The 15,697-nt window shown below is 41.7% G+C and overlaps 1 protein-coding gene across 1 annotated transcript in view; it reads left to right on the forward strand.

The window, feature by feature from the left end:
- LOC148863963 (uncharacterized) overlaps positions 1 to 15,697 on the forward strand; it is a 45,557-nt gene that overhangs the window by 28,702 nt on the left and 1,158 nt on the right. The window lies entirely within an intron of this gene.

Genomic DNA, 15,697 nt, shown 5'->3' on the forward strand with positions numbered 1-15,697 from the left:
AACTCTAGCACTTCCTTCTTACTTCTAAAACCCTCCCCATCCTAAAAGAGCTTACACGCCTGATTTTGAGTTCCTTCCCCTGAAAGTTGTGTTCATACTCTCTTCCAGATTTTCCACCACTTCCAAAGGGATAACCTTAGTTGGCTTTGCCTTTATTGGAATCAATGCCACTAGTAGAGTTCTGTTCTTGTTCATCCTCTTCTATGGCATCCTCTCCGGCGAGGGCTCTTTCTATTGAATGATCTCCCTACTTGAATTTTTCTTTCTTTCTCCCAATCTCTCCACAGAAAATTCCTCTGAAGGGACTCCAACTTCCTTGCTATTTTAGAAGGGATGGGAAAGAGAGATAAGAAATAAGTGGGAAGGTTTGAAAGAGTACTTTTTAGGAGAGTAACTCTACCCCCTGAGGAAAGATACTTAGCTTTCCAGGATGCTAGTTTCCTTTCCACCCTTTCTACCACTAGATCCTAGGTAGCACTCGAGTAGAAAGCCTTATGTGCTGATTTCGGCCAAGCTTCTTGTGAAAGGAAGAGTAGAAAGTTGGGGATTTCAACAAGAGAGGAAAGGGAAGAAAAGAGAAGAAGGTTGACTAGGATAGATTAACATAACCCTAGCTGCCAGCCCCTCATTCTATTTATAATTAACTTAAGTATGAGATATTACAAGGATGCCCTTAGTAGGGGGGCAACTCAAACTAAGTAATTACAACTCTTTAAAAAATAAAAACTAATGGGCCCAAGGCCCAACAACATCTTAATTTAAAAGAAAATAAACTAAACAAAAGTCGACCCACTCAACACTCCCCCTCAAGTTGGGAGTAGATGTCATACATCCCCAACTTGCGTAGATCATGATCCAGCTTATTCTTTGCAACGCTTTTTGTGAGGACATCAGCAAGCTGCAGATCAGAAGAAATGTATGGAAGACAAACTTCTCCAAAAGTTACCCTTTCTCTAATAAAATGTCTATCTACTTCAATGTGCTTAGTTCGGTCATGCTGGATTGGATTATGAGCAATATTAATTGTTGCCTGGTTATCGCAGTATAGCATCATAGGTTCTTCTGCCTGAACAACGATTTCTTCCAACAGAGAACGGATCCAAAGAAATTCTGAAACTCCATGTGCCATGGCCCTATATTCGGCTTCTACACTTGATCTTGCCACAACTGTTTGTTTTTTACTCTTCCATGAGACTAGGTTACCCCCAACTAGGGTGCACACTCCTGAAGTTGATCTTTTGTCATCGAGGCATCCTGCCCAGTCCGCATCTGTATAGGTCTCTAGCTTGAGCTGTCCGTGATCAGTAAACAATATGCCTCTGCCTGGATGTCCCTTCAGATAGGCAAGGATCCTGTCAACTGCCTTCCAGTGCTGGTCTCGTGGAGCATGCATGCATTGGCTCACTACACTTACTGCATAGGAGATGTCTGGTCTTGTCATGCACAAGTATAGTAGCCGACCCACAAGTCTTTGGTACCTCCCAAGGTCCTTTACTGGTTCACCTTCTGATGTACTGATTCTATGGTTATGATCAATGGGGGTGCTAGCTGCCTTTGTTCCAAGTTTCCCTGTTTCTTGGAGAAGGTCCAAGACATACTTCCTTTGAGAGATAAAAATTCCATGTTTCGATCTTGCAGCTTCAATGCCTAAGAAGTATCTCAGTTCTCCAAGGTCCTTAATCTCAAATTCCTTATGCAGGTTCCTCTTTAGACTATCAATCTCACTCAGATCATTCCCAGTGACAACAATATCATCCACATAAACAATTAGGATTAACACCAAGGATCCCCTGTGCTTCACAAACAAGGTGTGATCAGATTGAGTTTGAGTGTAGCAAAAAACAATCAGGGCCTTTCTGAATCTATTGAACCATGCTCTGGGGGATTGTTTCAAGCCATGTAGTGATTTCTTCAGCTTGCATACCTTTCCCTCTTTAGCATTATCATAAAAACCAACTGGAAGATCCATATACACCTCTTCTTGTAGATCCCCATTTAGGAAAGCATTATTCACATCCAGTTGAAACAAGGGCAAGAGTATGAGGCAGCAAGAGAAAGGAGTATCCGAACAGAGGTCATCTTTGCAACTGGTGCAAAGGTCTCTAGATAATCAATGCCATAGGTCTGTGTGTATCCTTTTGCAACAAGTCTTGCCTTGTACCTTTCTATGCTTCCATCTGCCTTATACTTTACTGTGTAAACCCATCTGCATCCAACTGTCTCCTTGCCTTTTGGTAGGTCCACAATCTCCCATGTCTGATTCTTAATCAAAGCCTCAATCTCTTCTTGCATATCTACCTTCCACTCAGGTTTGGAGAGAGCCTCACTAACACCCTTGGGTATAGACACGGAATTAAGAGAAGAGAGAAAAGCACGGTAGGAAGGAGAAAGTCCACTATAGGATAAGTATTGGGATATACAATGAGCAGTGCACTTCCTCTTCCCTTTTCTAAGAGCAATAGGGAGATCAAGGTTATTTGTAACAGTGTTAGTGGGATCAATGGGAACTGAAATAGTAGAGGGATCAAGAGGAATACCTGGATCTGTATCAGCTATATCTGGAGTCTCCAAGGGATCGACAGGAAGTGGTGTGAGTTCTGCTGTGGTGGAATCAACCTCCTTATGAAGTCTCTGCCGTGAGTAATACTGTGAGACGAAACGCAAAGGGGGTGGCAAGGTAGGTGACATTGGATGGTTGTCAAGCACAGTAGTAGACACATGAACTGGAACTAGGAGAGGGATAGACTGCTGACTTACTTCCCCAAAACACTCCCCTTGAGAAGGATTCCTTGAGAAGAAGTATGTAGATTCGAAAAAGGTGATGTCCATAGTAACAAACCGGTTCCCAGAGACTGGATCATAGCAGCGGTACCCTTTCTGATTCTCTGCATATCCAAGGAAGACACATTTCTTTGCCTTGGGATCAAGCTTCGAACGGTAAGGACCAAGAATATGCGCAAAGCAGACACACCCAAACACCCTTAGAGGAATATGAAACATCTCCCCCTGAGGAAAAAGAAGGCTGAATGGAGTGCTGAATCGAAGTATACGAGAAGGCATCCTGTTAATCAGATATAATGCCGAGAGAACAGCATCACCCCAAAAACGAACCGGAACTGTCGCTATGATCATCATGCTTCTTGCCGTCTCAACGTGTCTGTTCTTTCTCTCTGCAACACCATTATACTGTGGACTGTAGGAGCAGCTACTCTGATGGACAACGCCATACTCCAACAGATATGAGGCAAGATGTCTCTCAAAATATTCCCTAGCATTGTCAGATCTGAACATCTTGATTCTAGTTCCAAACTGTGTTAATACCATCTGATGGAATTGCCTCACCAAAGATGGTACCTCATCACGTGATTTCATCAAGTAAATCCAGGAATATCGAGAGAAATCATCCACAAACAGAAGAAAATAGCGATAGCCGCCCATAGAGGGAACATGATAAGGGCCCCACACATCCGAATGAATAACATCAAAAGGAGAAGAACATCTTTTATTACTCGGTTTAAAAGAGTGTCTACAATACTTTCCAAGTTCACAACCTTCACACTTCAACCTTGACAGACTCACAGACAAACAGTTTTGGAAATAAAGAACTTAAAGAAGAAAAAGACAAATGACCCAGAGGGAACATGATAAGGGCCCCACACATCCGAATGAATAACATCAAAAGGAGAATAACATCTTTTATTACTTGGTTTAAAAGAGTGTCTATAATGCTTTCCAAGTTCACAACCTTCACACTTCAACCTTGACAGACTCACAGACTCAAACAGTTTTGGAAACAAAGAACTTAAAGAAGAAAAAAACAAATGACCCAGACGATTATGCCCAAGTATAATCCGATCCACAAGTTTTGACTCACTGTCCTTGCAAACATGATGACTTTGGTGAATTGTGTAGAGAACACTGATGTGGGCCCCACTACAGTGGTCCCCACTATTTTCGTAGGACAGCAGTGTAGTTATTTGTTTCAGTTATAGTAGTGTAAGTTTGAGTCAGTTTGTTAATTCAGTTGTTATTTATTTCAGTTTTTATTTACTTTATTTATTATGTAAGTACCAAGGGCAGATGTTTCCTTTCCATTATGTACTAAACATAACCTATAAATATTAAGAGAGTGGCGGCGGCAGATTAGTAAGAATCTGTCCCTCCTTTCAACAACTTGTGTTCTCTTGTCTCTCTTCTATTCTCTCTCCTTTCTCACTTTCTCTTCTGTTTTGCAAACCTAAAACCTTTTAGGATTCAAGACTGATTACAGTCTTGATCTTCTACTTGGTATCAGAGCCTATCTAGGGCTTCTCATGTGTGTCTAGTCCAGCCGACCACATGAGGACTAGCTAGGGCTGGAAGCTTTGAGGAAGTTTTTCGGTGGCTGAATCTTGGAGATTACCAGGAGAGGTTCGCAACAGTTGAAGACTTGCCGCGGCTTGCAAGGAGTTGGTAATCAGGAAGAGGCAGCGAAGGTTAGGGTTCAGGTAACCCTAGAAGACAGTAAACCGAAGTACATAAGTTTTTTTACTGAGTTTCCGAGATTGCAACCAGCCGAACTGTGTTCAAGTTTGTTTCTAGGGTAACTGTTGGGCCGAACGCCCCTCTTCAAAGGTGATTAGTTTTTAGGGTTTCATATTGCCCTACGACAAGTCCCACTTGTGCAGACTGCTTGGAGAGTGCAGCTGAGCACTTACTTTAGACCTACAGTTGAAACCCTATTTTTGCTCTCGCAGCAGTGGGCCCCATAGTAGTGATTTCAAAAAATAGCATCTCAGATTGATAGGCTGCCTGGTACTGTGCATGCCAATTGATTTCAGATCAGGTTTGAGTTGATTTCTTGCATATACTGTGATAGGCAATTGATTTCAGATCAGATTTGGGTTGGTTTCAGATCGGATCAGATCAGATCAGATTTGTGTTGGTTTCGGATCAGATTTCAGACTTGTTTGACTCTGTTTTCTAGTATAATTTCTCTAACAGTTTGAAAGGGAGCCGGAGTTGAGAGTTTATCATAGGCGATGCAAGCAGGTTGATCCTAGTCTTCGGCAGTCCCGACCAGCTCCAGTTCCTTCTGCACCTCCAGATCCAGAGCCTACTGAGATACCTCTCACTGTTGCCACTTCCCCTCCTGTGGATGACCTTGATCTCCCTATTGCCATTCGCAAAGGGAAACGACATTGCACCACTTCTACAGCTCACAGCATCTCACAGTTCTTATCCTATGACCATCTATCACCATCTTACCGGTCCTATCTCACTTCCATTGCCGATGTCTCTATTCCAAGAACAGTGCAAGAAGCCTTATCAGTTCCAGAATGGAAAGATGCAATGCAAGTCGAAATGGATGCCCTGTTGAAGAATAATACTTGGGCACTGGTTGACCCACCAAAAGGAAAGAAACTGGTGGGATGCAGATGGGTGTTCACTGTGAAGCATAATGCTGATGGCTTTATTGAAAGGTACAAAGCCCGTCTGGTTGCAAAGGGGTTCACTCAGACTTATGGTATAGACTACTTGGAGACCTTGGAGACCTTGCAGCAAATCATTCTTGGCCCCTGTTTCAGATGGATGTTAAAAATGCCTTTTTGAACGAAGACTTACAAGAAGAGGTTTACATGCAGTTGCCTCCTGGATTCTATGATACAGAGACAGGTAAGAAGGTTTGCCGACTGAACAAGGCATTGTATGGTTTGAAGCAGTCACCTAGAGCCTGGTTTGATAGGTTTAGATTAGCCCTCGGAAGGTTTGGTTATGTACAGGCCCAGTCAGATCATACACTATTCATCAAGAGGGTGGAGTCCTCTCTGACACTACTAGCAGTATATGTTGATGATATTGTGGTGACAGGAAATGACAGTCATGAGATTGAGTCCCTCAAACAGCTCCATCAAGAGTTTGAGGTGAAAGATCTTGGTGCACTATGGTACTTTTTGGGTATTGAGGTTGCTAGATCCAAGTAGGGGATTTTTATCTCTCAGAGAAAATATGTTCTAGATCTGTTGGCGGAAACTGGAAAGTTGGGTGTTAAGCCGGGCGATACACCCATCGAACAAAATCACAAGATTAGTGCAGAGGGCGGGGAGCCTCTTGAAGACAAAGTTATGTTCCAACGGTTGGTTAGAAAGCTTCTATTATCTCTGCCTCACTCGGCCGGATATCAGCTATGCAGTTAGTGTTGTTAGCCAGTACATGCACTCCCCTAGAACTTCTCATCTTCTTGCGGCAGAGAGAATTTTAGCATACTTGAAGAGATGCCCGGGTAGAGGTATATTGCTCAAGAACAATAATCACATGAGGGTGGAAGTCTATACAGATGCCGATTGGGCTGGAAGTGTTGATGACAGAAGGTCTACCTCTGGATATTGTGCCCTGGTGGGAGGTAACCTTGTCTCTTGAAGGAGTAAGAATCTGAGTGTTGTTTCCCGCTCCAGTGCTGAAGCGGAATACAGGTCAATGGCTAATGGAGTGGCTGAAATCTTATGGCTGAGGTCACTACTTGAAGAGTTGGGTATTGACTATGAAAAACCCTTAATGCTGTATTGTGATAATCAGGCAGCTATTAATATAGCCCACAACCCAGTGCAGCATGACAGAACTAAACATATCGAAGTTGATCGACATTTTGTGCGAGAAAGGGTCACATCACAAGAAGTGTCTTCCATACATCACATCTAATATGCAGCTCGCGGATATCCTCACCAAGGCTGTACCAAGGAGGAAGTTAGAGACAGACCTATCCAAGTTGGGCATGATAGATATCTACTCCCAACTTGAGGGGGAGTGTAGAGAACACTGATGTGGGTCCCACTGCAGTGGTCCCCACTGTGTTCGTAGGACAGCAGTGTAGTTATTTGTTTCAGTTATAGTAGTGTCAGTTTGAGTCAGTTTGTTAATTCAGTTGTTATTTATTTCAGTTTTTATTTACTTTATTTATTATGTAAGTACCAAGGGCAGATGTGTCATTTCCATTATGTACTAAACATAACCTATAAATATTAAGAGAGTGGCGGCGGCAGATCAGTAAGAATCTGTCCCTCCTTTCAACAACTTGTGTTCTCTTGTTTCTCTTCTATTCTCTCTCCTTTCTCTCACTTTCTCTTCTGCTTTGCAAACCTAAAACCTTTTAGGATTCAAGACTGGTTACAGTCTTGATCTTCTACTAATTGGAAGAGTATCCAGGAGGTAGATTCCATTCACTTCACGACCACTCCCAATCATCCTCTTTGAATCCAGATCCTGCAAAATACAATGTCCAGGAGAAAAAATTACTAAGCAGTTCAGATTCTTAATCAAACTACTAACAGATAACAAGTTGGTGCTCAATCTAGGAACATGGAGGACAGAGGGTAAACAAATGGAATCATTAATCTTGATAGATCCCTTCCCAGCAATATGAACATGGGATCCATCAACTGTGGAGACCCTATCTCTGCCAGAACTGAGCTGGTAAGATGAGAAAATGGTGGAGCAATGGGTCATGTGCTCTGAGGCTCCAGAGTTTATAATCCAAGGAGATCTCTCCTTACCTGAAGCAGAAACATAGTTTGCAGTGACATGTGGACTACCTGTGCTACCTGTACCTTGTTGTCCGGTTGCGGCTAAATTGGAACTAGTTGTATCCCTCTGATTCAAAAGTAACCCAAACCTCTCAAGCTCGGCCCTTACTGCAGTAACTGCCATATGTGCATTTCCTTTCTTATTCTTCAATCTGGTCGGCACAAGATGTGGGTGAAGCTTCCAGCAAGTATCTCTTGTATGCTTTGGTTTCTTACAGTAGTCACAGACTAAGTCCCTTTTGCTTCCTTCTTGTTCTCATTGCCATTCTGTTTAGGTTTACCATAGTAGACTGATCAGACATGAGATTCTTCATCATTACATCCCTCCTGCACTCCTCTCCTGACACAAATGCATATGCTTGGGAGAGAGTGACCTGTCCCTGGAAAGAAGATGCTGTCGTGCAATGTCATACTCAGGGTTAAGGCCAGTAAGGAATTCGAACACCCTATACTTCTCTAAGTGTCTTTGATAGGTAGCTGCATCCTTGGTGGTTTCCCAAGCTAAGGTCTCTAGATGGTCAATCTCCTGCCACAGGTTCTTAAGGACTAAAAAATAAGCTGCAACAGATCTATCTCCCTGCCTAGTAGCAATAATCTGATTTCTCAGTTGATAAGCCCTAGCAACATTCTCCTTTTGTGAATAGGTCTCTGCAACCCCATCCCATATCTCCTTAGCAGTGTTTGCCCATAAAAAGTTTTTACTTATATGTGGCAACATAGAATTACACAACCATGTCATTACCATATAATTTTCTTGCACCCACCGGGAGTTGCCAGTTTCGGGTTTTACCTCTTCACCAGTAATATACCCCAATTTTCCACGAGCCCCAATGGCCATCTTTGCAGATTGGGACCATTCCAAGTAATTTGTACCATCCAACCTAACTGTAGTAATGGTTCCAGCTCCGAAGGGGTCTCCAACACCTCCTCCCATTGGTCCCATTTCATTCCCGGGCTTATATTCAACTCTGTGTCCCTCCATGTGTCTCAAAGAGGTACAGAAAACAGCTAAAAAATGCAATAAGAATAAACAGAATACCTTCTGGAACCAACGACACTCCTTTGGTGTCCTGGACTTTCTTCCCACGAAAGATTCCTTTTCGGTGGGATGGGGATAAGGGAGAGAAGAAGCAACCGCCCTCTCTAGAGGCTTCCAAACCACATGGAACTTGAATCGCCCCTTACAAAAAACCCAAAGGATCCCTAAAAAAATAGGGCGCCACTACCTAGGTCAAAATTGAAGAGTCCAACAAAATCAGGACTCTTCCCCTTTCTCTAGTTTTTCTTGATTCTGATGAGAAACCCTAGACCAGTTACAGGGAATACAGATCCATCAAGAAAATCCAAAAACTGGGCTTACCTGAAAGCTTCGATCAGCCTCTTAAATCTCCATGCAGTCGGCCGATCTAGGGCTGCAGGAATGAATCTCTTCAAGAACCTTCAACCTGCTTTGATACCAAGTAGAAAGCCTTATGTGCTGATTTCGGCCAAGCTTCTTGTGAAAGGAAGAGTAGAAAGTTGGGGATTTCAGCAAGAGAGGAAAGGGAAGAAAAGAGAAGAAGGTCGACTAGGATAGATTAACATAACCCTAGCCGCCAGCCCCACATTCTATTTATAATTAACTTAAGTATGAGATATTACAAGGATGCCCTTAGTAGGGCGGCAACTCAAACTAAGTAATTACAGCTCTTTAAAAATAAAAACTAATGGGCCCAAGGCCCAACAACATCTTAATTTAAAAGAAAATAAACTAAACACAAGTCGGCCCACTCAACAAGGTACACTTGGCCCCAAGAGGGAGCCCTAAATACTTCCTAGGATGATGATCCACGTGGCAGGCAAGGACCTATGCCAACTCATCCAAACAGTCAACTTGGCCCACTGGAAGTAGAACACTATTCCCCAAGTTTACTTTGAGTCCAGATACCACTTCAAACCAGCATAAGATCCCAAGCGTACTCTCCGATTGATCCTGTGAAGCATCAATAAAACACAAAGTATCATCTGTGAACTGTAACATGTGCACCTCCCCCCGCCCGTGTTGATTTCAAAACCCTCTCACTGACCATCAGAAACAACCACCTTACTGAACTGAAACAGCACCTCCATAAGACATAAAGAGCGAGGGAGAAAGAGGATCCCCTTGTCTAATACCCCTCGAGCTCTCAAAGAAGCTTGTAACTTGTCCATTGACCAAAACTGAAAACTTGGGGGAAGTAACACAAACTTTCATCCAGTTCCTCTATTTTTGCCCAAAATTCATTCTTGCAAGTACAAAATCCAGATATCTCCAATTCACATGGTCATAAGCTTTTTCAATATCCAATTTGCAAATCGGGCCTGGTGTCCTAGTTCTTCTCCTAGAGTCAATGAGCTCATTTGCAATAAGCACACTGTCCTAACATCTGTCTCCCAGGAAAAAGGCACTTCGATTTTCGGATATCACACTAGACAGGACCTTTTTCATCCTCTCAGCCAGAACTTTAGCCAAAATCTTGTAAAAGCTATTGAGAAGACTAATAGGTCTAAAGTCCTTGATGTTAACTGCCCCAACCACTTTGGGAATGAGAGAAATAAATGTGGCATTTAGACTTCTCTGCAAGGAGGCACTACTATGGAAAGTCTAGAACACATTTAGCACATCTTGTTTGGTGAACTCCCAACACTTCCACATAGAACAGGTTTGTCAAACCATCCGGCCCAGGAGATTTCTCTGCCTCCATCTTATTAATTGCTTCTTTAACTTCCATCTTAGCGAAAGGACCTTCAAGATAAGCTTTCTGCTCATCAGAGAGCCTTTTGAAGTGGGTGTGAACAGGGAGAGATCTAACCGGCCAGGGCTCTTTATACAACTTCTTATAAAAAGCAGAGGCCAAGGCTTTAATTTCAGCAGCCGGTTCACCAATTCTACCCTCACACTCTAACTTGCTGATCTCCTCAACTCTATTTCGAGCATTGGCCATTTTATGAAAGAAGCCACTATTATTATCCCCCACCTTGATTCAAGTAGATTTAGCTCTCTGTCTCCACCTAATTTCATCTTTAACAGCTAGTTTATCAAATGTCACCTTGGCTTGACATCTTTTCAGCCTTTGCTCTTGAGAAATCTGACCAACTTCTTCAGCTCTATCCACCTCTTCAATCACACTTGAGACAAGCCCTTTTTTCAGTCTCCAAGGACAAACTATTCTCCAGCTTCCAAATTCTGATTTTTTTTCTTTAATTATCCCCAATTTTTTTGGCTAGGATGTGGGAGCTAGAGCCATTCACTTGACACTCATTCCAGAATTTGTTCAACAAAGGCAGGAAACCCTCATCCTCCAACCATGCATTTTCAAATCTGAAAGGGACCTTGATTTTCTCTATGGAGCCACAAATTAACTGGATGGGGCTATGATCTGAGACAGGTCTAGGAAGAGCGACTTGCTTAAAGGAGGGAAACAACTCATCCCAATCAGAAGAAACCAGAAACCTGTCCAATCTAACCAATGTAGTAGATTCCTGATTGTTTGTCCATGTGAAATTAGCACCCACCAGCGACAAGTCCATTAATTTAAACCTGTTTAGAAAGTTAGCAAACATGTTCATTGCCCTTGTTCTTTTTCCCCGTAGATTCCTGATTGTTTGTCCATGTGAAATTAGCACCCACCAGCGACAAGTCCATTAATTTAAACCTATTTAGAAAGTTAGCAAACATGTTCATTGCCCTTGTTCTTCTTCCCCTCGTGTTTTTTTCTTCAGATGACAAAGTCACATTAAAATCCCCTCCAATAGCCCAAGGACAATCAAGATACCCTCTAGAGCTTGCTAAATCTTCCCAGAGCTCACTTCTTTGGCTATTTTCTGGAGGACCATAGATATTTGTAATTTGGCAGACCCCCTCATTTTCCAACTCCATGACAACCGAGACTGAGAAAGCCCCAATTCTGTGAGTCTTGACACTGCATTTAATCGGATCCCACATGATTATCAAGCCCCACACACTCCCAACTGCTGGTTTTGAAGCCACTTCACCTGCCCATTCCCCCAAATACTACGAATTACAGAGGCATCCACCTGATGTAACTTAGATTCTTGAAGAAGAATTATTTGAGATTTGGACCGCTTAAGAAAATCACACACTACCATCACCCTAGACTCTCACTGCCCAGCTCTCAACTTCTTCCATCCTTACCCCTTTATCAAAGCAACTAACTAGGCAGACCATCAAGAAGCCCCTTGCATTTACCCCCACTTCCTCTGTTTCCAGAAACAACCACTCTCTTTCTCTTATAAGGTATCTCCAAACCCTGGCCAAGCCCCCACTGCCACTGTGTCCCTACAGGAAGAATTTCTTCTAACCCCTGAACCCAACCTTCTAGGGTTATACCAAGAATCTGCCCCCATCTTCTTCCCCTAACACCAGGGTTTCTAAATCTTCCTCTAAACACCATTTGACTTCCACCACAACTCCCCCATCAAGTGCTAGTACTTCACCAAACTTTGTCGTCATTCTTCGTGGTTGTATGAACTAACCTCATGCTATGGGTTTTTGATAGGTTCTATGCCAATTTAGTTAAAAATTTTCCCATATTTTGAATTGAAATTTCTGAGACTTATGGCATTGTCATTAAGCATCTGCGTTGGAGATGTGTGAGATTTGAGTTATGGACAATTTCACATCTCAGGTTTAGGACTTCAGGATACTGCTGTCATGATTCTTAGCTCTAGGGGCTTAGAAGCTATAATCTCTGTTATTTATGTCAATTTTTTAGAACTGCTTTTGGACCTTTATCTATTTCCTTTTGGTTATTATAACTTCTTGCATTCAGTTAGATTAGCACTTAGTAGCATATTGGAAATCTTGTTTCAGTTAAACTGTTTCGACTATTACAGGGATGGTATAGAGTCTTAATGAAATTAACACTTATTACCTGTAAAATGCAGACCTCTTACCTTGGCTGCATTTCAAGGTATGTGCCTTGCTTAGGTCTAGAGCAGCCCCTTTCAGAGGCATGTGCCTGGTGTGCCTTTTGTCTCAGCCCACGCGTGTGCCTCAGTTTTTTTTTTTTTCCGACCAATGTGTGCCTCGATTTAATTTTTCCTTTTTTTTTTTTCTTTTTGAATGAGGTTGTGTTAGGTGCATGAGGCATACGTCTCTAGCACGCCTCATACAAAAGGCATATGAGGTCTACGCCTCTTGCACTTGAGGCGTATGCCTCAGAGGCATCAATGCCTTTGGCCTATCCTCAGGGCATTTTGGGGGTGCCTCATTGCCTCCTCCCATGCCTTTTAGAACACCGTATGCAAGTACTGGCTGGAAAACATTGGCAAATAGTATGTCTGATGCATAGGCTAAACAAGGGATTACTAGGACCAATTATTTTGGTTTATTTTGTAATATATAAGATGTTTACTTTGGGGGATCCAGGTAAGGATCCTCCCTAATGTGATGCCATGAGTTTTTATATTCATTTTCGGTTTTCTAGTAATCTCATTGTTATTTATCAAACACACACACACACACAAAAAAAAAAAAAAAAGAAAAGAAAATACAGCATTTGAACTTTGAACTTAAATCATGACGTTAGGAATTGAGATGTTTTGACACAAAAACACACTGCACAATATTTTATTATAGTTTCCATTAAGCACCATTAGGGTGCCACATAGGACAACTGAAGTGGGAACACCCCCAAATACATGAAATGTCTTTTTGATGTTCCCCCCAACACCCTCATGCATACAACCCAATGCAAAATGTGATGTGACTATTTCAAGTTAAATCTGTCCAACCATTTTTTTTATACATTTAAAGTCAAATTGCCTATGTGGAACTTAGTTGAAATGGAGTTAAAAACGGGAGCACAACACCACAGTTCCAAACACCACCTAGTGAACTGACTTTTAAACCCTATACTAGCCCATTTACTTACTGGGTTACATTCAAGCAGAAATCAGCTCACTTAATTGTTGCATCAATCTTATCCTAATATGTATTGCTTATTATCTTATTTCTAACTTTCAGAAAATCCCTAGTTGTCCATTTTCCCTAGCTGTTTCATATATTCTCTGCTATCTTTCCTCTTTTCCCATTTTGATCCAAACCTTCTTAGATTCATAATGAGGGTCTTTTGCAGATTAACCTTAATTTGTACCCTAGCAGCATTAATATGCAGAATGCCAGAATAAAGGCCTAGAATTTTTTAATCTCAGAATAGATCGTTCATGGTCCTCTATGCTAATTGGAATATATAGACAAATCTGATAGCCCTAGGCTTATAGAACATGATTGGCTATCTCAAGTCTCAAGTGAGTATAAGGTGTCCTTGGGTTTGAGAAGGATGACAGTGACGTCGGTATTGCACTGTTCGGCCGGGACTAGGTGGACTAGTGCAAAGCCAGCCTGCGTGAGCGCCGGGACTGCGAAAGCGTGGTGGGATGTTACGATCCAGTTGTCTTATGTTGGTAGTATGGGATGCTAATGTGAGGCATCCCACATTGGTAGAATGGGATGCTGTTGTGGGGTATATATGTGCTTGGGTTCCCTCCCTCTAACAGCTAGCTTTTAGGGGTGAGTTCTCCTAAGTCACGTATCATGACTGATATAGGTAGAGAAGAATGAAGTTGAAGATGTGGGTATTAAGCAAAAGATGATTAAGTGGGAGGAGGGGGTATAGCCTCTTTTATAGGAGCTGTAGGCTTTGGGAAATCAGCATTTGATCAAAGGCCAGGCTTTTGGAGCAAGGCAGAGACTAAAACTTAACTATGGTGGGTGTTAGTCCAAAAAAGGCTATCTCTCTGTGCTCTTTTCAGGAGAATCTTGTTCACACATTTGGAATCTAAATGGTGCTATTAGATTCATCCTAGACAGGATGGTAATAGTTGAAAGGGAACATGAGCGTTGTTTGATATCATAAGAAAAATTCATCTACATGTTTCATTCATGAACATCTTCATTTCTTTAGACTATGTTTGGTTTGAAGGAAAAGGTAGGGAAAGGAAGGGAAAAGTGAGGAAACCTATACGAGGTTTGTAAAGGTTTCCCTACCTTTCCCTACTTTTTCCTTCAAACCAAACATAGCTTTAGTGTATTGGGGCTAAGGTTTCATTGCTAGCACCATCAGGTGTAAGGAGGAGAGTTATATCTAGAGGACAGTTTTTCACTTTTTCTTTCTTTTTTTTTTTAACTTTTGAAGAAAGGTCTACAGATATTTTTCTTTTTAGTTGCTTTTTTTGATTTGTGGGTGGTGTTCAATCCTCTGTCAACCTCACTCCTTTTTACTCCACATCCTCTATTTTCTCTTTCTAGGGAGAGCTGTTATGTATGGTGGGGCAGTTGGCTGTTCACTCAATCTAAGGTCTTGTGCTTTTTGTTTAAGAAAAAAGCTGTCAATATGTGCACACATCCACCTTGGCTCCTTTTAGTAAGATTATTCAAGCAATTATCCTTAGGATTATCACCTCAGTAATATATTTTGAAAAAAAAATCAACCAAAAACTAATCGAAGGATCAAGCTAACAAGCACCATGAAATATAAGAAACAAAAGGAAAAACGAGCAAATCAAACAAAGGAAAAGAATCAATGGATTAATTCAATGAATTAAATGGTTAACAAGGGATTAATTGACCAAAGGAAAGACAAGCTAAAACATAAGGGATGGTGTTGCCTAAATTATCATGGCATCAACTTAAGAGAATATTGCGGCAGCAATGTTTGCAATCATTTGTACTTTGTTAGTTCTTTTGGATCGGATTTTCTTTGCCTAGTTCTCTTCCCTTTCTCTTCTTTGCCTTAAATTGATTGCGCTTTTTGCAACCTTTTGTGGTCAATTACATGAAATCTGATTTACATTTCCCTCTATTTATGGCTGTCTTTTGTTTACTTGTGTCCTTATGTCTCCCATTACTACATTGCACATGATTTCTTTGTCCTTGTAAAGCCTTCAATTTGTTATGGTCATTGGTCTCTGATGTGCATGTCCAAACCATCTCAGACAACATTATCTCATTTTGTCAACTATTCAAGCCAACCCTTGGTCCACAAAGGCATTCTTTATAGTTTTTCTAGTCATGTTGTATTTTAACTGCCCAAGATTCCGTCACAAAGTCTTACAGAAAAGAAATGTTTCTAAAGCATTGTTGTTCCTGTAGCTTT

This window comes from Nelumbo lutea, chromosome 3 (genome assembly GCF_056320005.1).
Source record: "Nelumbo lutea isolate HS-2025 chromosome 3, American lotus-T2T, whole genome shotgun sequence".
In the NCBI taxonomy this organism is placed as follows: Eukaryota; Viridiplantae; Streptophyta; class Magnoliopsida; order Proteales; family Nelumbonaceae; genus Nelumbo; species Nelumbo lutea.